Source organism: Panthera leo, chromosome B1, assembly GCF_018350215.1.
Source record: "Panthera leo isolate Ple1 chromosome B1, P.leo_Ple1_pat1.1, whole genome shotgun sequence".
Taxonomy (NCBI): Eukaryota; Metazoa; Chordata; class Mammalia; order Carnivora; family Felidae; genus Panthera; species Panthera leo.
Window position 1 is genome coordinate 118,067,051 of NC_056682.1, and position 23,481 is coordinate 118,090,531.

General features: G+C 35.6%; 1 pseudogene; it reads left to right on the forward strand.

Moving 5' to 3' along the window:
- The first annotated feature begins 2,771 nt into the window (after positions 1 to 2,771).
- Positions 2,772 to 22,898, forward strand: LOC122218451 (annotated as a pseudogene).
- The last annotated feature ends 583 nt before the right edge of the window (positions 22,899 to 23,481 follow it).

Consider the following 23,481-nt stretch of genomic DNA (forward strand, 5'->3'; position numbering starts at 1 on the left):
TTCATGATGATAAAAAGTGAAGGGATAAATGAAGAGATGCAAAGGAGATGCAAACAAAGGAAAGAACATATTTTCATAATAATGGATACCCATTTTCTTATCTGGTACTTGCAGATATCAGTAAACTGTACGAGTAGTTTAGAGTTGAAATGCCTTACCTCAGCATGAGATGGTGGATAGGACTCCAAATGAGGTTAATAGAATTTACCTAGAGGGAGTAGCTTATGATTCATTGGGATATGTAAAAAATCTTGAAAGTTTTATTTTCTTCCATTTTTATCCTATTCTTTTTCATTTCTTTTGTTTTTAAATGAAATGTATAAACTGAATTAACGTAATAGCACCTGCATATATCTTATAAATAAATAAATATACATGCATTAAGGGTAAACACTGAATTAGATTTTTACTTATAAAGATGTGAAAACAATGGAGATTATCAGTCTAGTGGAATGATCTATGGGATCATAATCAGAAGACTCAAGTCCTGGTACCAACACTGCCTTGATTCATTCAGTAATCTTGGTCTCATTATTACATTTGTTGCACTTCAAATGCTTTATCTCCAAAGCAAGGAAAATAAATATCTTCCTCTTACATTTTCTTATATTGCTATTGTTGTTGTAAAAGCATAATGATATAAATCATGAGGAGTGTTTTAAAAAGTTATGAGAAATATAAAATACATATACGTTAATTTTGAATGGATTTTCTACTTATAAAATATGGCTTTAAGTTGACTTGTATGTGAATTAATTATTTATTCATTTTATTTATTTAAAGGGAATTATAAGTCTTCCAATCAACTATAAAAGATATAACATTAGCTGAGGTACACTGACACATGATTCCAGATATAAGAGGATGTCAAAAAGTCAAAGTAAGGCAAATGGGATATTTGTCCTAACATATAAGGGAAAATTAGTTAGAGACAGAAGACTCTAGTTTCAAAATGAAGCTTAAAGAAAGTAGATTGACAAGGAAAATAATTTTTAAAAGGATTTGTTTCAGAAGAATGGCCTATCCTGATGGTTTTTGGTAAAGTGGATAAAATGTTTTGGTAATCAGGATAAGATAAACCAGGCCTCTCAGTACCTTGTGGCTCATAGCAGAGTAGTGAGTAGTAATGATGTTTGAATATAGATGTCTCAGCAGGGCTTTGAATGAGTGAGAAAATAAACTTAGTACAAATCTTATAAAAAGGTACAGTCCACTTCTACTTTATGTTTAGTTTTATGTTTTGATTTAATGGAAGTTAATTAATCCTAAGCTTATGATAAATAAAATGATCAACATCTTTATCCTTTTAGAAATAATATTGTGGGGGCGCCTGGGTGGCGCAGTCGGTTAAGCGTCCGACTTCAGCCAGGTCACGATCTCGCGGTCCGTGAGTTCGAGCCCCGCGTCAGGCTCTGGGCTGATGGCTCGGAGCCTGGAGCCTGTTTCCGATTCTGTGTCTCCCTCTCTCTCTGCCCCTCCCCCGTTCATGCTCTGTCTCTCTCTGTCCCAAAAATAAATTAAAAAAAAAAAAAAAAAAAAAAAAAAAAAGAAATAATATTGTGATTATATAACATTTGGATGGTAATTTTTTGTTCTGTAAGTAGTAGTCTCATTCTAAATCACTAAGTCGGAGTAGTTTTTCAGTGAAGGAGAAAGTCATAACCTAAAAAGAACAACTAACAAGGTCTACTAGAATGTGTACCCACTCACCAAAACTGAAAAATTAAATGCTATCATAATTCTTAATAAACAGAAGCTATCTCCCTTTGTATTCTGAAAATAATTTTAAAGCATTTTTAATGCATTTAAAGCATTTTATTTTTGAGTGAGAGAACATGAGCAGGGGAAAGGCAGAGAGAGAGGGAGACAGAGAGTCCCAAGCAGGATCCGTGCTGTCAGTGCAGAACCCGATGAGGGGCTCGAACTTAAGAACCGTGAGATCATGACCTGAGTCAAAAACAAGAATTGGCCGCTTACCAAATGAGCCACTCAGGCACCCTGGAAATAATTTTAAAATAGTGAATAAATTACTCACACGATCAATGACTCTCAGGGTTTATTACGTCTCCACGATGTTTAAGGCAATGTCTTAGGATAGGAGTGCACAAAAAGAAACAGGACGCATATGAGGAACTTCTGTTCTAAAGTAAACCTGGCATTTGAATTCTCCTTTTTCTCTGCTTTGTAGTAGTTTACATAGCATTATATTGTCTGTTCCTTGAAAATTTAAAATGACTTACGTAAAAAACTGGCCTTGGAAATATATTTGATGATGTGTATCTATTTCTGTATTATTTTCTTTGGGCATATAGTTGGTTATAATTAGCTCTCCAACATTTGGTCATTACGCAGTTTCACATTCTCACTATTATAAAAAGGATGGAGTTGCTATAATTGATTGAAAACAAATTAGAAATGAAAAATCATAAATCTGCAAAATGAAATTAGAAATATTGAAAGATATAAAGAGTAATCCTTACAGATGCCTGAAGGGGAGCTGCAAACTCTCTGGTGAACATGTCCAACTTAGGCTTAAAATCCAGAAAATGACATCTTCATTTCTAGCAAAGACCTCTATCCGTTATGTAAAATTTTGGTCTACATAAAATCTTATGAGGAATTTTGAATTGCTAAAATAAAGGCACCTTTGTCTATCTGATTACTATTTCTGTACCTTCAATCTGTGAACACTCGTGGCAGGGACTGCCAATTGCCTTTGCCAAAATTCATTCCCCTTTCCATGTATACAAATAGGTAATGTGATGGAGTACATGGGTATCGAGGTAACCATAGTATTTCCAATCTCCATTCTTGCCAGGTAGGTCACGTGTCCAATTCTGGCCAATGGTATATGATCAGGATTGAAGCGTGCATCCTCTGAATCATACCTCTAAAAAAGTAAAGAAGCATGCAGGGGCATCTGGGTGGCTCAGTCTGTCAACCATCCGACTTCAGCTCAGGTCATGACCAGCTGTGCCACCAGCTCAGAGCCTGGAACCTGCTTTGGATTCTGTGTCTCACTCTCTCTGTCCCTCCCCTGCTTGTGCTCTGTCTCTCTCTGTCTCTCAAAAAGAAACGTTTTAAAAAATTGTTCTTAAAAGTAAAGTTGCATACACATTCTTCTTTCTTTTTGCTATGGGCTGTAAGGTGGTCATGGTGACCAATTTCAACCAAACTGATGAGATAATAGCCTGAGGATGTCACAGCCAAAGAAGTGGAAGGCTTTTCCATCTCTGACACCTCCGGGTACTTTTGCCATACCTAAATCACCTGCCTGGAGAGTTTCATCACAGAGAAATCAATTCATGTTTATCTTGTTTAAGCACTCTTCCTCAGGATAACTTGTCACCGTGGCCTACCCTGTAACCCAATATAACTTTTGATGAAGATAGCCTGGGAGACATATAAGAACACTTTAGTTTTAATAAAATGAAGAATGGGGTTTCCTACAGAGTTGCCAGGACATTGGAAAATTGGCTATTTTCATGTTTTTCCACAGTAGCCAACCAAGGGTCAACAACATTTCAGAATTAGAAATACCAACAGTTTGTTCCAGGCAACATTTCTATTACCTTAGATGCATGCTAACTGGAATTATTATTTAGTACAATAGAATAGAAAATACGTGGTGACAATAATGTTTTTTAGGCTTGTCCAGAAGTGTCGACCATCCATTATCTACATTAGACTGTGTTGTTTAAAATTAATTTGAAGAAAGTCTCAGTCATTTCTCTGCCCCATTCCCTTGTAGGTCCCTCTCAACGTCTTGCTGGGAGTTTTTTTGTTTTGTTTTGTTTTTTACCACATTTTTGTACATTTTAAAAATAAGAACTTTCGACAGCACAGGTGTTATAGACTTCACTAATAGTGTATTATAAAGGTCTTCTCAGGATACACAAACTTCTTAATGCAAAAGCAAGTTTTATTCACTGCCATTCTATATCAGATGTGGAAATACTGTTAGGATGGAACATTGTAAAATTGTTTATTATCAGGAAGTAAATAAACCATAGTGTAAGTATGGGAGGTATTGTTAATGCATTTGGTATAGAACAATTTGCTTAACTTCTGCTTTGACTTTCTGATTTCCTATAATGTGGTGTCCACGTTTTCTCACCACCCGTGACTTTTAGTGTAGAATCCCAGTAAAATTTGTTAAATGTTATCCACTGTTGAATGAGATTTAATAACATGGTAGGAGTCACTGTCCTCTTTACCATAATTGTTATTTAAAAAGTGTCCTTTTTCAAGTGTTCTTTATTTGGATTATAACATTCTTTCATTTGAAGCTCTCTATTTGCAGGATAATGCCAGTTTCTTCCCAGAAATAATAATAACATTATCCAGCTGAAGAGGTTCTAGGTTTTTATTTAGTAGCTTGGCATTGGTGTGGCTTTTAAGAAGTCTTTCAGTTTCTTGATACTAAAATCCCTCTAAGAGCCACATTTACTTTCCTTTCAGAACCTTCACTAGTACATGCACTGCTACACAAAACAAGAATTTGAGGCAGGATTTCTGATGGTTAAATGGAAAAGTGACAAGGACGGGTGTAGTTCCAGTCTATGGAAATCCTTCTGGCAGGCTGTAGGCTCAGAGGCAAATGTTGTGAGCGTATCACCAGGGAGCTGCCCCCTGGTGGATTGCATCAGAGAATTCTGATTGTATCTGTGATTTCAAGAACGGATTTCCTCCACTCCCTAACATTAGTCAAATTTGAATTTTTGTGTATCCTGGAGCTGATAATATTAATTGTAGTCTACGGCATTGAATCTCGTCCAGACAACTAGGAACTAAATCAGGAGCCCTGCCCAAAAGGAGAAAGGATTTGGCTAGAAAAAATGTTCCTTCAGTCAGGCAGAAAAAATACAGGGGAAACTAACATAACGTAGCCAAAGCTATCCCTGCCTAGACATAGGTATGTCTCAGACAAGCAAGCATGTGGACTCATAAAAGGTTTCCAGGTTTCCGAATGGAAGTGCTGTGAATCGCCTCATACATAAGCGAGCCAGCTAATTCCCCATGGCTCAAGACATCCTCTCATTGATTTATGATGATTCTGAGGCATAGCCCACTAAATTGCTGAGGATGTGCAGTGAACTCTGAGAGCTTAAAGAAACCTGCCTCGTGGACAAACCATATTTTTTAATAAAAACATTTTTCATGCTCAAGAGTCTACCTTTTTCCTTCTACCTGATATTAAAATATGTGCCTGAGAGTTTACGGTGTCCTTTGAATCATTCATTATGCACTTTAATTTTCAAGAGCATCAATATTTAGAGAAATTACTAATCTTCAGGATGATTTCTTTGGAAAGAGTTATTTTCTCCTTAATTCTTGACTTTTTCTCCTCTACCCATCCCCCAACATTTTTTTTCTAGCTTCAATTTTATTCTTAGAGAGCTAGCCAGATAGCCCTCTAATTTTATGCTAAAGCTCCTTGCTTTTGCTTGGCCTGGCCTGGTTTTCTGCATGCCCATGAAAGTGAACAGACCTGCTTACCAAACCTGTGACTGAATGTAATTTTCATACTCCAACCTGATCCTCAAACATACACTGTTTAAAACAAACCTACCAAATTAGTCTTGTCATTGTCACGTTTTTACACAATTAGGTCCTAGGAAACCTTTCATTTAACCTAAAAAAATAGTATGAACCACCAAAACCACACCAAAATTTGATAAGGACATTTCAAAAATCTGGTTAAATGAAATGAAAGCATGCACTGAAGAAGAGAATCTGATGATTAAAAAAAATGTTTTTTTTTATCATTGCTAAGAATTAATAATATTGTAACCTCATAAAAATATTAACATTTTAACAGTTTTCTTCTAACTCAGCTATTATTTAGTAAGTATAAAAATCATATCTATCCTTTTTATTCTTCTTTGCAGTATATTTTATTAGTTTGGATGACTATTAACTAGGTAATGAAAATGCAAATTTCAGCTTATATAGCATCTTTCAGCCTGAAATCTAAAAATCGTGGCTGCCTAATTCTTTTTTCCACTTAGCTTTGTGCTTTGAGTGACATCTGTGTGGATTTGAAAGCATTATTTTTGCCTTTACAAAACCCTGGAATCCTCCCTTGCAATCACAGGATGGATGCAGTCTCTAAATAATTCCCTGTTTTCTAAAGGAGATATTGCTTCAGGCTGTAGGATCTTCACATTGAACAAGGCACAAAGAGAAATGGGCTCTATGTCTAGGCCATTCTATTCAATCATTCATTTTCAAGAAGGACAGGGAAGACAGGCAGGGTGGGGGGTGGTAAAAACAAGCAAGTAGAGTACATTTGCTTTATTTTCTATTTAGCGGCATACATACAAGATTACTTTCTTAACACACACCTTTGTCTGTGGCCTGACATTTAAAAGCCATGATAATAAAAAAAAGGCACAAATTGCACAGCTTTTATTTTTCAATATATCACAATTAACCTAGCCCCCAGAAATAAAAGAGCATGTAAGTTAACAGGGGAAAAAAATCATTTCTTAACTCTTGGTATCGTGTGTGTGAGTAAGATTTGTGTTGCACGATTTCAAGCATAATTTACACACTAAAATAATACATAAACATTTTTCACACTTAAAAGGAATGTATTAAATAAACAAATGTCCCAAAGGTGTCCAAAATATTCTCTTAATTGAGTAGAACATACTAAAATCAGTGGCAGAAGGAAGTTGAAGCATTATTGCAAAGTTGTGTAAAGTTAAATAATGTTCATTTTAATCATTCAAACACTGATATATATGAGATCTATCCTATCTATTAATAAAATCAACATCAAATATATAAAGTAAATATCAAATATGTTATTTCTATCAATATCTATCAATTATATATTATTAACTATATACACTGGAATGCAATTAATCCTGCCGTTAGCATATTAAGAGTAAAGAAATAAAAATCCCCACAAAATAAAATAAAATGTTTTTCCCAGATTTCAGATACTTAAGCTATCAACTTGACACTTTTCTGTGTTTACATGATTCATATGTAAAGTGTTATCAGAAATTATAATTATGTGATTGAGCAAGATATAGTTCTCATTCAATATAACTTCATTCAAGGGAAAAATAAAATAAGGTTCAGTCTTCAATGTTAATTATAATTCAAATAATTCTTTCCATTAGAGGATTTCTAAATTACAACAAATAGTGAGGTAGGTATGCAGTTTATCTAGCTGTGTCTAACCTTTACTGTGAAAATTACTAATAAGAAATATAGTAGACATATTGATCTAAGGGCAGAGTTATATGGAGACCAGAAATATTAAATTAACAAAATGCTAGATTTCCTCGGTGATAATTCAGATGTAATCAGTATGTACAAACAAGCATTAAAATTATATTTTAAAAACCAAGATCTACTAGTATATTTAAAATATAATTCAATTTTTAAAACACATTTCACACATCATTTTCAGGACTGTGTCCGTGAAGCCCATTCTTCCAGGATGTTAAAGAAATGCTCACCAAATTTCTATGATGTCTTTCTTAATGAGGATCATATTCACAAATGGGCTTCTAGTAGATGTTGAAGGGATATTGAAATTCATTTCAGCACATTAGCAACAGGAAGGTGAGGATATGAAAGCATCATTAAATAGCAACTAAAACAATATCAGATGCCCTATGCATTTAGGGTGCTGTTTTCACCACAAGGAAGAAAGAGAAGATAAGGACTGCATGGCTGTCAGACCAACCTGGGCTAAGATAGGGAAGGAAAGGAGGAAAAGGGAAAAGGATAGGATTCCTCTTTAGAAGACTATTTTAGAGCAGAGTGGGACTCCCAGTGACCCAGAAGTCTTGTTATGCAGCAGCAATAGTAACTGAGGCATTACTTTTATTACCCTCCCGCTGCTGGGAGAAAACACCCTGTAAGTCTGTTTCTTTACTTGCTCCACTCTTAGTCACACTAATAATGTCATATTTATCTTGGTGATTTGTCTTAAGCATGTTTTAATTTTAGAGCTCTGCTCCCCACCTTTTACCCTCCATCCTCAAATTTTATGTGGAAAACAATGTTTTAAAATTTAAGACTCCTAGGTTGGTGTTGGCTTCAGGCCAACATTAAATGAAAGGGATCCAACTTATCTTTGAAAATGAAGGATGGGGATTCCTAAGAAACGAGAAGCCAATTAAGTGAGACATACAAGTGTCCCAGCTTAATGCCGTGGAGAGTTTCCAGGCTATGGCACGAGCAGGAGAAGCGCAGGTGGAGCCCTGAGCACACCTGAGTTCAGATAGATCCACGAGTCTAAGTAGATTAAAGTGTGTAGAGTTTGCAGGACAGAGTCCTGGAGTGGAGGGATCTGTACAGAGACAGGAATGCAGAGATCTGCTGAGGAGCTCCTTGAGTAATCAGCAGTGTGTTGATCAGTACATACACCTAAGGAAACCACCTGAGGCCCGGAAAGAACCACTGGAAAAGATTAGAGGTAACAGTGCCCAGCTCATACCCAGAGAGAACAGTGCCTGTTGCCATCAGCCAAACTGGAAAATCTCTAGATATATAGGGTAGAGTACAGAGAGGGTCTTGCATCAGGAATGCAGAACATTTGGTCTGGTTGCAGTCTGTCTCCACCCTCACTTAATGAATCTTAAAAGCAAGACCCCCCCAAAAAGGATTACACCATTATAAGTAATTTATAATCCCAAACAAAGGTCAAGAATATTTATTTAAAAATATAACCAGAACGCTACAAGGTAAAACTTGCAATGTCTGATATCCCATCAAAGATTACCAGGCATCCAAAGAATCAGCAAAACAGAAGCCACGATAAGGAGAAAAATCAATCACGGAAAACTGACCCAGAACTGACACAGATACGAGAATTATCAAACAAGGACATAAAAAAAGTGATTATAACTTTATCCCATATGTTCAAAATTGAAGCAGAGCCATTGATGATACATTAAAAAAAATTAAAATGAAATTTTAGAGATGAAAACTACAATGTCTGAGATTAAACTATACTGGAAGTGATGCCAGATTATGAAGACTTAAATTAGATTCTCTGCTCTAATATTCATAAACTATAATAACTTTTTTAACCTTAGTTTACTACTCTGTAAAACAAGAATAATAAAACTTGGTTAAAGGTATTATTGCAAAGATTAAATGAGATGATGATAAAACGAGATAATTAGGTGAAACATTTAGCATGGTGTCTGGCACTGTAAGCATGCGATAATTTTGTATTTATTACGCTACTCCTCTGTTCAAATTCATTTCTGGTTCCCTAATGCTGGAGGAACAAAGCCCAAACTTTCTTGCTTGAAATTCAAGCTCCATACAATCTGGTTTGAGTCTTTTGTCCAGTCTGAATCCTATGTTAGTTTACGTAACTGTATTTTAGTCAAACTATAATTCACCATCCTTTTTATATGTCCCACAATTCTTTTCCTCAGTCCTTGTTATGGTCTTAATTATGTCTCCCTAAAAATCCATATGTTGAAATCCTAACCCCCATTACCTCAAAATGTGATAGTGTTTGGAGATAGGGTCTTTATGGAGACAATCAAGTCAAGATGAGGTCCTTAGGGTAGACCCTAACCCCATATAAGCCTTATAAGTAGAGGAAATTTGAACACAGACATGTACAAGGGAAAGACAATGTAAAAGCAGAGGGAGAAGACAACCATTCACAGGCCATGGACAGAGCCCTGAAACAGATCCCTCCCTCGTGGACCTCGGAAAGAACCAACCCTATCAATTCCTTGATCTCAGAATTCTATCCTCCAGAACTGTGAAAAAATAAATGTTGTTCAACCCCTCTCCCTCTCAACAGTCTGCAGTACTTTGTTATAGCAGCCTTAGCAAACAAATACACTGCTTTCTTCACATTTCTCCTTTTATCTGAATACCCTTGTGCACATATCCAAACTATGAACTTTTATTCAAGATTTAGAGAGTTTGCCAATTTCTCTATCAGAATGTACTTATTTCTCTTACTAAAATGTAATCTCTTTCTCCTCAGGAATCTTATAGTATAATCTATATTCTTATGACACTTACCCTTTCTATATTTTGAACTATCATTAGTTTTATGCCCTATTGCTTCGATTAGACTGACATTTCCGGCAGAGTTGAATCTATTTCCGATTCATTCTTCTATTCCCCACAGAATCTAGTAGTTCTAGCAAGTGGTAGATTCTCCATTAAGATCTTCTTGATGAGTTAAAGCTTCAGTCATATGTCAAAAGACAACCCATATAGGTATATATTTGTGTATGTATTTGTATAACTTTAAATTGTGCCCCTTACTAGATAGTAAACTGCATGAACACAAGGGACTTTATTTATCTAATAAAAATGCTAATTTGGCTTTCACAAAAAGCCCATACTATTCTCAAGGACTAATATGTTGGTTTCCTATATGCATTATAGCTAAATAATACATTTTTTAACAACTTCAAGTGGTAAAATAATTAGCAATTTTGTGATTCTTGGTCTTAATCATATTTCTTTCATTAGGAATAATAACTGCATCATAACTCATCTGCTTTCAGGCAGTAATCCTGCCACCTCACCGAAGGCGAGCATTTAGATGTTGTCTCTAATATTTACAGTAAAACCTTGGATTGCAAGTAACTTGTTCTGCGAGTGTTCCACAAGACAAGCAAACATTCCTAATAAATTTTTACTTGATAAACCAAGGGGGTCTTGCAATGCAAGTAGTACGTGACATCGAATGTCACATGATCACACTGAGCCAATGGTTCTTGAAATTCACTTTGATATACAAGTACTTTGGATTATAAGCATGTTTCTGGAATGAATTATGCTCACAAACCAAGGTTTTACTGTATCTCTTTGTTCAAAGCCTCTGTGTTTTGGTTCATCACTTCAAACATCACCACCACCTCCATACTACTCAGTGTTACACCTTGCTTTTTGTTTTCTTTACCTCTAGAGCTAACTTATTTACATTTCTTCTTCCACAACAAAGAAAGGTAGCAGTAACCATCCTTAACTGCTTTACAAAATGAAAAGCTGGGAGGACAGGGAGAAAGAAGTTTTTCAAGATTCACCTTGAATTGCCTACTCTTTGAAACCTTTCTTCACTTCTGCACACATAGAATTCTTGTCTTCATGCTTCTTGTCTTGTCCCTCTGTTGGGGGCAACATAACAAATGTAACATTTTATAATGGCTAAGTCTTCACATGGTTCACTTACCTTTGCTAAACTTTAAGCCCATTAATTATAAGAAAAATGTCTCATGAATTCTTTGCACATGCATCTCCCCATGTAGAAGCACACTAGCAACTCATAGCCTTAAAAATTCCAATAGAGAAGTCAAGGTTGTGAGATTTATGGTTTATTATTTTCTTCTTCTTCTTCTTCTTCTTCTTCTTCTTCTACTACTACTACTACTACTACTTTTCATTGTTATTGTTGCCTGCATTTTTTGTTTTTTTTTATTTGTTTGGAAAATTATTCCAAGACAACATTCACATCTGGTAGTGGTGGCAGCAGTGGTTTCTTCTTCTTCTATTATTATTATTCGATTATTATTATTAATGAGTTTTTTTGATGTTTTTGTCAATACTATTGTTTATAGGGAAATCCAAAAGCAGGTTTACATATGTAAACCATTAAAAAACTATTTTAAATGTAAGTAACACCCATGTGCTCAGTGTAGGAAGTTAGAAAGTAAAAGATTCCTTTTTATGAAATCTAAGGTCCCCTGGCTCTCAATGATTTAGAATAATGTGCTCCAGAGTTCCTTGCCCTTTTACCATGGTTATTTGGCCTCCAGGTAAAGGCATTTCCCTGTGGTTCACCTAAACCTCAGCTGTCTTGAGAAGTGGTTTCTCACTTTCTAATTTGCAGATTGTGGTTTTATTGACATTTATGGGGGTTGCAATGGGCAAGTAAAGAGTCTTCAAGGGATTTAAAATTCTAGCATTAACCTTCTCTGTGTAATTAAATGCTCTGCATTTCAAAATATTTTATAAATATTTGCTGTCTCCACAAGGAAGCCACTGTGACTGGGTTTCTGGGGGAAAAAGGATGCTGTCATCCCTGGGGGTCACCGGATACAGGATGTGGAGAGCTTGGCTTAGAAACAGGCAGAGCCAAAGGATTGAATAATGCCTCTGGAACTAAACATGTCATGTAATTGTACACAGGGAAAGGGGAATTCCTAACAGAGGAAATAGTCCACAGAGGATGTAAGCATAAGTAGGTAAGTTCTAGGCAGAATCCCAAAGGCAGGGTAAACATTCATTGAAGATCCAACAGCAGACACAAATGGACTTCCATAGAGCAAAACATAGATTGGAGTCACAACAGGTACAGAATACAGTATAATTCTAGGTGTCAGTTATCTGAAAATACTAGTGGAAAAGTATAAGCCCAGTAACTGGTGACTGTGGCATCAAGTTAAAGTAGAACCAACCATAAAATATTCCTATTGATGATAAAGTGGCTACTGGTACAATGCTCCCTTAATTTCCCCTTGTTTCCTTTATTAGATTCACCATTGCTCAAAATGAAAAGCAGATACATAGGTTGACCTTAGGCTGATACAGTCTCAGAAATGTGGGTGTAAGCTACTGGAGTAAAATGGATGCATGGGAGACAGCAGAACAATTAAGATTTCCCCTTGAGAGAGGCTGCTGGTGCTTTGCCCAGATTCCCTTTACTGGACCAATGCATTTATCACCTATTGCTGTTAGTGCTGGCTACTATTAAGTACAATTGCACATTTCTCCAGAGAATTCTCCTTGACTGGCAGGAACCGTCTCACTAGAAGATATCTGAGAGCTTAAGCACCCTCTAAAGAGGAGGACAAAAATCAGCCACTGGCTAGCTGATACGGGGATGCAAAATTGTGGCCCCAAACCCACTTATTTCAAGGCATGAAAACCCTGTGGTGCCTTTCCCACTCCAGAGCTCCCCATGAGGTCAGGCTCAGTCAAGACTTCAGTAAAAACCGTATTTTGGCTTAGCTTTTTGATCTATCTTATCCTGCCTCAGTTTATTTCCTTACAGGTTTCTTCTGATGGCACTCCAAGAATGTAGCACCAAAATACTCGTCTCAGGTTCTGTCTCTCAAGAGGCTCATCCAAGACATCCTTTTACTGATATTACTTACAAATTTTAAAACTTACATGTGGGGTAGCCTCTGAAACTTAGAGGGGATGGAATGAACCCTTATTCCACCAACTAGTGCTGTGGGACCTCTCTGAGCATCAGTTTCCTTATGACTAACATGGGAATAACGTTAACCTCCTTACAAGGTTTTGGAAGGATTGTTAATAATCCTTATGTGAATTATAATAGTCTGCACTCATGTATTAAAAATCACATTAATCATATCTCATTTTTTCATTCATTCATAACCCCTTTATTAAGTTCTGTCTACACACTAGGCACAATCCATACCACACTGAAACACAGACAAAAATATCTATTCTTATAAAATATTAAATGAGGACAGCAAGTACTCAGAAGAAGAAAAATATACAGAGATTTAGATAAATATTATGGAAAAACAATGCAGGAAATGGGTGTAGTAATTTAGTTTTAATCTTCATAACAGTTCTATGTGTTGCAGATGAGAAAACTGAGATTTAGAAAAGTTAGCTACGTGACTCAGTTATCACATGATCAGGACTAAAGGAGAATACAAATCCAGACCATCTGACTTAGTGGCAAAGCAGTAATATCTCCCAACATATAATAAGTACCATCTATAGTAATAACAATATTTAATAATTGAACAACAAACCACCCCACTCACTGAGTACACAGGCCATCCAATATTGAAATTAAAGAGTACAGGGGCACCTGGGTGGCTCAGTCGGTTAAGCCTCTGACTTCAGCTCAGGTCATGATCTCGCTGCTCATGGGTTCCAGCCACGCGTCTCTGAGCTGTCAGCACAGAGACTGGAGCCTGCTTCAGATTATGTCTCCCTCTCTCTTTCCCCCTCGCTTGCTCATGCTCTCTCTTTCTCTTTCTCTCAAAAATAAGTAAACATTTAAAAATTTTTAAATTAAAAAGTGCAGTTTATCCTTAGAATTTCTCATTCAGGATCGCATGAAAGACCCAGCTATGGTGTGAACCTGCCAGCTTCCAATGAAAGAGGAAATAGAAGAGACATTAAGATTCAAGAATTAGTAAACATACCTTTAGCCTGGTTAATTAAAGGGATGAAAGGAGGGTTTGAGAAGGAGGTAGAAATAAAGGAGAGAAGAAAATATGAGCAGCATTCATAGGAGGAAATGGCAATATTGACAGCTCAGGTTACCTAAGCAATCATTTCAGTTTTATTTCATTAAGAAAATGGGGAAAAAAAAAAAAGGGAAGTGAACCTGACTTTGCATGAATGTTGACACCTTGGGTGGGACACCTGTGCACCACAGGGGGTGGAATTAGAGGAAAGGAGGCACAATTATATCATCAGGCTGTTTATCTATTTCTAAATCTCGAGCTCAGCTAATCCAAATGGAGCATATACTTCACCATAGGTGAACTGTGTTACATAAGAGCAATTATAAAATAATGAATGTAGAGAACTCTGCATTATTTTCTTCTGAAAGGTTAGAAAATTCCAGCACATTTTAGTCATAATACTAAAGTTTGACATGGATGGAAACCTGGAATCCCACTATCTTCCAGCCCCCACTGGGTTTTTTGTTTGTTTGTTTGCTTTGGTATCCTCATACAATATTTAAGACAGAAATTATTTACCTTGGTTTGCAGATGGACAAACTAATCTCAAAAAGATGAAATGTCTTACATCATAATTTAAGGTGGAAGAATCAGTTTTGAAATATATTTTTAATGCTTTGTTATTATTAATTTGCATTACTTGCCTCCTGTTATGAAAATTTAATTTTTAAAAAGATGATATGTGTACAATTATATAGCAAAATGCCTGGCACATTTTGTATGTATGCAACATGTTTTTATCCCTCACTTAAAAAGTACTTTATTGTGGCGAGAACACTTAAGATTTACCCTCTTAAATTTCAAGTATATGATACATTGTCATTGCCTATAGGTTCAACGTTATACCACATGTCTCAAGAGCTTAATGTACATCCAATTATACTTTATATGTTATCTTATTATATACATAACATATTTAATGTACACAAATTTATTATGTAGCCAACCTTATTTATCTTGCTTAATTGAAACCTTATGCCCACTGATTAGTAACTACACTGTTCTTCCTCCTCTAGCAACCACCATTCCACTCGTTAATTCCATGACTATTTTAGTTACCTTATGTAAGTGAAATCATGTGGTATTCATATTTCTGTGACTGACTTATTTTACTTTACATAAAGTCTCCATGTTTCCTCCATGTTGCAGAATTTGACTTTTTTTAAGGCCAAATTGTATTCAATTATATGTAGATGACATTTTCTTTCTCTGTTCATCTACTGATGTATATTTATATTGTTTTCACATTTTCACTATTGTGAATAGTGCTGCAATGAACATGAGATTGCTAACATCTCCTAGAGATCTTGATTTCAATTCTTTAGGATAACCTAGAAATGAGATTGTTGGATCATATGGTAGTTTTGAAAAATTTGTGAGAAAACTTCATACTGTTTTCCATAGCAGTTGTACCATTTTGCATTCCCACTAACAGTGTCTAAGGGTTCTAGGCTCTCCATATCCTCACCAACAATTGTTTTTTTCATAATAGCCACCTTAACAAGCGTGAGGTAATATCTAATCGTGGTTTAATTTGGCATTTCTCTGATGAATTAGTGATGTGAAGATTTTTTTCATATGTGTGTTGGTCATTTGTGCATCTTCTTTGGAGGAATGTCTATTTAAGCTGTTAGCCCCATTTTTTAATCAAGCTATTTGTTATTTTACTATTCCACTGCATGAGTTCCTTATATATTTTGGAAATTAACCCTTTGGTTTGAAAATATTTCCCCCCATTTCATAAGTTGCCTTTTCATTTTGTTGAAAAGAAGCTTTTTAGTTTCATGCATTTGCACTTGCTTATTTTTGTTTTGTTGTCATGCTTATGGCATTATATCCATGAAATTATTACCAAGACTGATGCCATCAAGGTTTTCCCATATATTTATTTCTAGGAGGTTTATAGTTCTACATCTTATGTTTAAGTTTTCAATTGATTTTGAGTTGACTTTGTGTGTGGTGTAAGATAAGGGTCCTATTTCATTATTTGCATGTGTATATCCAGGTTTCCCAGTACCGTTTATTGAAAAGCTTCTCCATTGTTGCACTTGGACTCTTGCTGAAGATCAGTTGCCTACATATGCGTGTATTTACTTCTGGGCTGTCTATTGTATTCCATTTGTCTGTGTCTGTCTTTACATGAGTACCACATTGTTTTGATTACTATACCTTTGTACTATATTCCGAACTAAGGAAATGTAATGACTACAGCTTTCTTCTTCTATTTCATGAATAATTTGGCTATTTGTGGTCTTTTGAGTTTCCTTGTGAATCGTAAAAGTTATTGATGGGAATAACATTGAGTCTGTTGATTGCTCTGGGTAGTATGGACATTTGAACAATATTAAGTCTGCCAATTCATGAACATGGCATGCCTTTCCATTTATTTGTTTTTTTCTTCTATTTCTTTCATTAATGTTTTGTAATGTTTAGTATGCACATCTTTCACCTCCTTAGTTAAGTCTATTCTTAATATTTTATTTTTTTTAATGTTATTGTAAATGGGATTGTTTTCTAATTTCCTTTTCAGATAATTTGCTTTTATTGTATAGAAACACAACTGAACTTTATATGTTGATGTTGTATCCTGCAATTTTACTGAACTTGTTAATTAACTTTAATTTTTTTTAAATGTCTTTTTATTTATTTTTGAGACAGAGAGAGACAGAGCATGAGCAGGAGAGGAGCAGAGAGAGAAGGAGACACAGAATCCGAAGCAGGCTCCAGGCTCTGAGCTGTCAGCACAGAGACCAACGCGGGGCTCGAACTCACAGAGTGTGAGATCATGACCTGAGCTGAAGTCGGAAGCTCAACCGACTGAGCCACCCAGGCGCCCCAATTAACTTTAATTTTTTATAGAATCTTTAGAATTTTGTATATATGAAATCATGCCATATGCAAAGAAGTATAATTTTAATTCTTTCTTTCTGATTTGGAAGACTTTTGTTTGTTTTTCTTGCCTAATTGCTCTAAGCTATTTTCAATACCGTGTGGAATACAAGTGGTGAGAGTGGGCATCCTTACCTTATTCTTTATGTTAGAGGAAAAGCTTTCACTTTTTCACTATTGAGAATGATGTGTTCTGTGGGCTTGTCATTTACAGACTTTATTATGTGGAAGTACTTTCCTTCTATTCCTCACTGTTCAGAGATTTTATCCATGAGGGAGTTGAGGAATTTTATCAAACACTTTTTCTGCATCTATTGGGATGACCATGTGATTGTTATCTTTTATTCTGTTAATGTGGTGTTTAACATGAGTTAATTTTCATATGTTGAACCATCCTTGCACTAAGGGACAAATCCCAGTTATATTGGTTTATGATCCTTTTAATATGCTGTTGAATTAGGTTTGATATTATTTTGTTGAGAAATTTTACATATATACTCATCAAGGATCATTTCCCTTTTTTTCCATCAGGGTAATGCTGGCATCATAAATGAGTTTGAATGTGTTCTCTCCTCTTCAATTTTTTTTGGAAGAGTTTGAGAAAGATTGCTGTTAATTCTTATTTAAATGTTTGGTAGAATTCACAAGTGAAGCCATCTGGTCTAAGACTCTTCTTTGTTAAGAAGTTTTTGATTGCTAATTTAGTCATCTTACTTGTAATTCTCCTGTTCAAATTTTCTATTTTTTCATGATTCAGTACTTGTAGCTTGTATCTTTCTAGGAATTTTTCCATTTCTTCTAGATTATTGAGTTTGTTGGTACATAATTGTTTATAGTAGTCTCTTATGATCCTTGTATTTCTGTGGCATTGGCTGTAATGTCTCTTCTTTTATTTCTGACTTTATTTAATTGGATGTCTTTCTCTTTTTTTATCTTCATTGGTCTAGCTAAAGAGGGTCAATTTAAAACAATAAGGAGGAGATATCCAGCTATTCTATAGTGGAATGCCAAATTCTGATGTAGTGTGGCTCTTTCCTCCCCTCCATACTGCTCTGTACTCAAAGAATTAGGCCACAATCTACTTTGTCTGCTAATATATTACTTTCTCTTCTAAGAAAATTATTTTGCCACCATAATGAATAATTACTCTTCTCAATTGTAAAGATTTTACAACTACATAGTTGGGAAGAAATTAGAAAATTATCCTTATTTCTTATCACTCTAAAAAAGATTTTTAGTCACCAGAATATTCAGCTTAAGTATCTAAGAAATGTCTCTTTTTAACATGTTAAACTAATACAAATAAAGAATAAATAATGGTATAGATAAGGAAAAAATAAAGAAGAAAGAACTATTTTTATTGAGGGTAATTCTATTTAAAGATATTCTAATATCTTTATTTGAGATCATTCTATCCCATTTCATATCATGTTTTCTAACTTTAATGGAAAAATATTTTCATAATAAATTCCCAGGTCTAATCAAAGAAAAGAGATGGATAGATTTAATTCCTTTTAAAAACAAATATATGTTTTGATAGTTGAACTCAGTGATGTCTCTATGCTGGATTAGATGGAAGCAGAGTGAAGAAAATGGAGGCCAGAATTCAGAAACAAATTCTTATTTTCATAGAAATCTTAAACAGATATTTTTTTACAAAAACTAATAGTCAAGAAATGACTAAGCTTCTCCTTAGGGCAGGCAATAATTCAGTATCATTATTTTATTATAAAATTATTATTTTAAGTAATTGTGGATTAATGGAGGTATATCCCATATTTTATCAAATAAACATAGGATAGAAAACTAACGAGACAATCTAAAAAGATACTTTTTGAAATTGAAAGCTTCGAACACCATTTATTATCTCTGTGAGTCAAGATCTTACTGTGATTTAGTTGGGTGTCTATGGTCTAGTCTCTCAGAAGTCTGGAGTCAAGGTATTATCTGGGGTTACAGTCATTTCAGTACTCAGCTGGAGGGGAGTCCGCTTTGAAGTTTACACAGGTGGCTGTTCATATGTCTCTGGGTCCTTACTGGCTGAAAGCTGGAAGTATCAGCTCCTGGCTGGTGGCCTTCTCCATGGGGCTTCTCACATGACTACTAGTTACCCCAGGGTGATGACCCTGAAAGAAAGATTTCAAGACATAAGTGACGATCTTTTTTAAGACTTGTTAATTGAACTGATATGTTATTGCTTCTGCTGTGTTCAATTCATTAGAAGTGAGTCACCAAATCTAGCCATTCTCAAGGTAAAGAATTACATAAAAGTATGAATATGAGGACTCAGGGATCATGAGTTATTATCTTAGAGTCTGCCTACCACAAATAATATCTACTTATGACTCAGTGGTAATAGACACATTCCCTTCCCTCTTAAACATCTGAAAGCAGTTCATTGTCTTCTCAAATGTTTGGATTTTGTCAGTGAATGAAAACCAGTGGAACCCAATGGTAAGGGATAGGTAACTCTGATATTATGATTGGATTTCACACCTCAGGGCAGACTGAAGGGAATAGCCAACGTGATCTTAGGATTTGTGTTTTTATCTAATTTTTCCAGGCATTTACAATGTTTTGTGTTCTCTTACTTTCTTTTCTTTTTTCCCCTTCAATTATATCTTAATCTTAATTCTTTACTCTTTGACCTTCATTGGAGGTTATTTACCATATATCCTCACTATCCAGGCAAACTGGCAGATGAAAAGCCTTACAAAAAGGTCTTGGTCTCTGCTAGATATCATTTCTAATGAGAGAAATGAAGAGGAAAAGATTATTCCTTTATCTGATTTTTTTAACCTAGCAAAATATAACAATTTTTTTATCTGAAGTCACTAAATTCTTCTGTAGATTGAATTTCTCTAGGTACACTCTGGATACACATACTTCAGAAATAAATTTAGTCACAATAGAACATAATGTTGTTAGGAGACGAAAATATGTATTTTGTATTTTATTCAAGAGGCTTGGCTGTTCTCATGAGCTAACAGTAAATTAATACTGGGTCCTGGCCCCTGTCTTTTCTGTTACATTTACATCCCAATCCTAGTGACTAAAAGGTATAAACATATAAACAAGTTTTTAATGGTTCCAATAAAGTTGAAGACAAAAAGTCCTGTAGTTAAGTTCTGCAGTTAAGTACAATGATTTTACCAGGCTCAGTCTACTTAATGTACCTTGTTTGTCACCTGAAATTCAGAATTATGCTGAGGAAAAAAGGATTAAAAGTATAGAATTTTAATAGCATATTTTCTTTCTCATTTTTCCTATTTTTAACTCTAAAACATCAAGTCCTATTTTGCTGCCATATTTTCTTCCTTTAATGACCTTCGCTAAATTATAAAATTCTCACCCCCATGTGTGAAAATGTAATGATAAAATAAACCAATAGCAAAGTTGAATGGAATCCAGTTCTAAAATCCCTTGCCTCACTCAGCTGCTTCTCAGACACCTGAAATGTGCTGCTTAATTTAGAAAGAAAAATTACAGTGAGGCTGCAATCCTGCCTTTCAGAGACAAGGGAGCAGGAAATGATTTGCAGATGATTGAAAGGTGGTGTTTGCACTTAGGATTTCCTGAGCTTTCCAAATTTAACCTTGGAGCTTACCTATCTTTGATTTTAAGAATTAGATCCAACCCATATTCTGGCTATCTCCCCACTGTAGAGTTGCATCTTGGCTGGGGATGAGAAAAGTGAAGGCTACATGCTCAGTCCTAAAAGAGGAAAGAGCAAAACAGAATGTGAAGGAAATAAATGAAGGCTACAGTTCAGCTTTCCTCTGAGCCAAGGACAAGGAGCTGACTTCTCCTTTAATTTAACCCTTGGATTGTCACAGAGAACTGAGTGGCTCTGGAGAAAATCCAATTGCATTTGCCATTTCCAAGCAGCAAAATAAAATTATAGAATAGATACATAAGAAGACATTTAAATTTTTTTTCATTGCAAGATGATGTGCTGTACGTAAATATGATAGAACTGAATGTAAAATATTTTTGTATATATAGATATTATTTGTATGAGTAAATGCATATAAAGTGTTAAGCAAGGTAAAAATCCCATTCTTTTCCTAAGGTGTATAATAATGGATTTGTTTTCCAGATTAACTTATGCCATGTTTTCTAAAAATAATTTTTTATCATTCCTAGTTTAAAGGAACTGTCTAAAAAAAATTGACTCTCATCCACAAGACTACCACTAAAAATGTTTATTCAAAGCCTCCTGTATCTGAGTTCTTAATTAACTATCACAGTGCATCCAGCAAGTTCTCAATACGTATTGGCTAAATAACTGAGTAAAGGAATGAAAGAAAAAAGTAAGGGAAAAGAGAGAGAGAAAGAGAAATGGAGGAGGGGGAAGGTCTTGAAAAACTTTCTTCACTTGGCTTCCTGGAGTACTTCTTTTATTTTTTTCCTTCTGCTTTGCTATATGTGCCTTTTTAGCTTCCTATGATGGTTTCTTTTCTCTCTCCAATTTTCTTTCTTTTCTCTCTCTCTCTCTAAACATTGGAGTCATTAAGGCTTAGTCCTCAGTCATGGATTTTTTTTCTATGCAGAGCCAATTCCTAAGTAATCATTTCAAATTGCATGACTTTATTATACCAATAATCTTATCCACCCATCCAGTAGATTTCTAAACTGAAGTGCTTCCTAAACTCTGAATTCATATACTTAACTTTCTACTTGATCTCCTAAGTAGATACCAAATAGCTATGTCAACGTTAACTTTTACCAAACAGAACTCTTGATTCATATACCCTGCCTCCTGATCTCCTCTTTTCTCAATCTTCCCTATATCTCCCAATAATACCACCTTCACAGTTTTTCAAACTAAACTTTGAAGACATTATATTTCTTTTCTTTTATTGCACTAGTTATACAATCCATGTTAGTTTTACATTCAAAAGAGATCCCAAATTTCATCATTTTTCACCTTGTCCATGGTGTCACTGTAACTTGTTCAACTTGCTCTTCTCTTGCCTAGATTACTGAAATAGTCTCATGACAGTATTCCTGCCTCAACTTTGCCCCTTGTTTCAGTCAGAGTCCAACTAGACAAACAAGTCACTCTAGAGATTTCCCCACCCATAGGCTGGGATTCAAAAAGAAGAGGCATGGCTTGCTCTCTCTCTCTTCTGCCATCTTGGTTCCATGTTCCCTGTACAAAATACCTGGTGAAGCCACAGAAACCATCCCTGATGGAGAGCAGGAGTTGCCATGGCCTTAGGCTGAGATAGGATCTGGAACAGAATCTGACAGTGATGAATCAGTATCAGAGCTTGAGGAACAGAATTCCACACAGCCAACCACACAATAAGCCCAGCTGGCAGCAACAGCTGAAATCAATGAAGAACCAGTCAGTAAAGCAAAACAGAGCTGGGGTGAAAAGAAGGCACAGAAGGCTATGTCCAAACTGGGTCTTTGACAGGTTGCAGGGGTTACAAGAGCCACTATCTGGAAATCTAAGAAAACCCTCTTTGTCATCACAAAACCAGACGTCCATAAAAGCCCAGTTTCAGTTACCTACATTGTTTTGGGGGAAGCCAAGATCAAGGATTTATCTCAGCAGGCACAACTAGAAACTGCTGAGAAATTCAGAATTCAAGGCAAAACTGTCTCAAAAATTCAAGAAAACACACAGACTCCACCTGAACAAGAGGAGAGTGAAGAGGAAGAAGTTGATGAAAGAGATGTAGAGGTCAAGGACATAGAATTGGTCATGTCACAAGCAAATGTGTCAAGAGCAAAGGCAGTCCAGTCCCTGAAAAAAAAAAACAAAACAGTAATGTTATTGTAAACATTTTTATGGAATTGACAATGTAACCATCTGAAAACGAGGACCTTTTTTTGGTGTTTGAAAAGAATAACTGCAGCTTGTTTTGAAATTTGTACTGTTTCTATCATTAACGAAACTGTCTTCTTGTTAGATGGAAAAAAAGGAGGCATAACCAGAGCACAAAAGTATACTCACTACTGATGCCAGTGAAAGAAGAACCACCATAATTCTCTCAACTCATAGTAAGTGATGAGCAGAGAGAACGAAGATTGAAAAAATGGCCTGGCTTCTCTCTTCCCTCCACCGTCAGTGTCTCACCCAGCTGTATCATTAAAAAACCCTAGAAAATATAGCACCAGGGCTGTATTCCTCCCATTCTTCCATTGATACAGAACAGGACTTGAGAAAGGAGAGAATGGATATGAAAGCAGTTGAGTCAAGGGACAATGACCTCTGCCCCTTACTGCACCCCACTGTAGCTTTATGTCCCCCCAAAGCAAGAGTGAGCCATTTGAAATGGAACACATATCCTGCCAAATGCCTAGTCCCAACCTCCCAATGGCTTTACATCATACTCTAAATAAAATACCAAGTTCTTATCATGACCTATAATGCTTCATGTGACTAGCC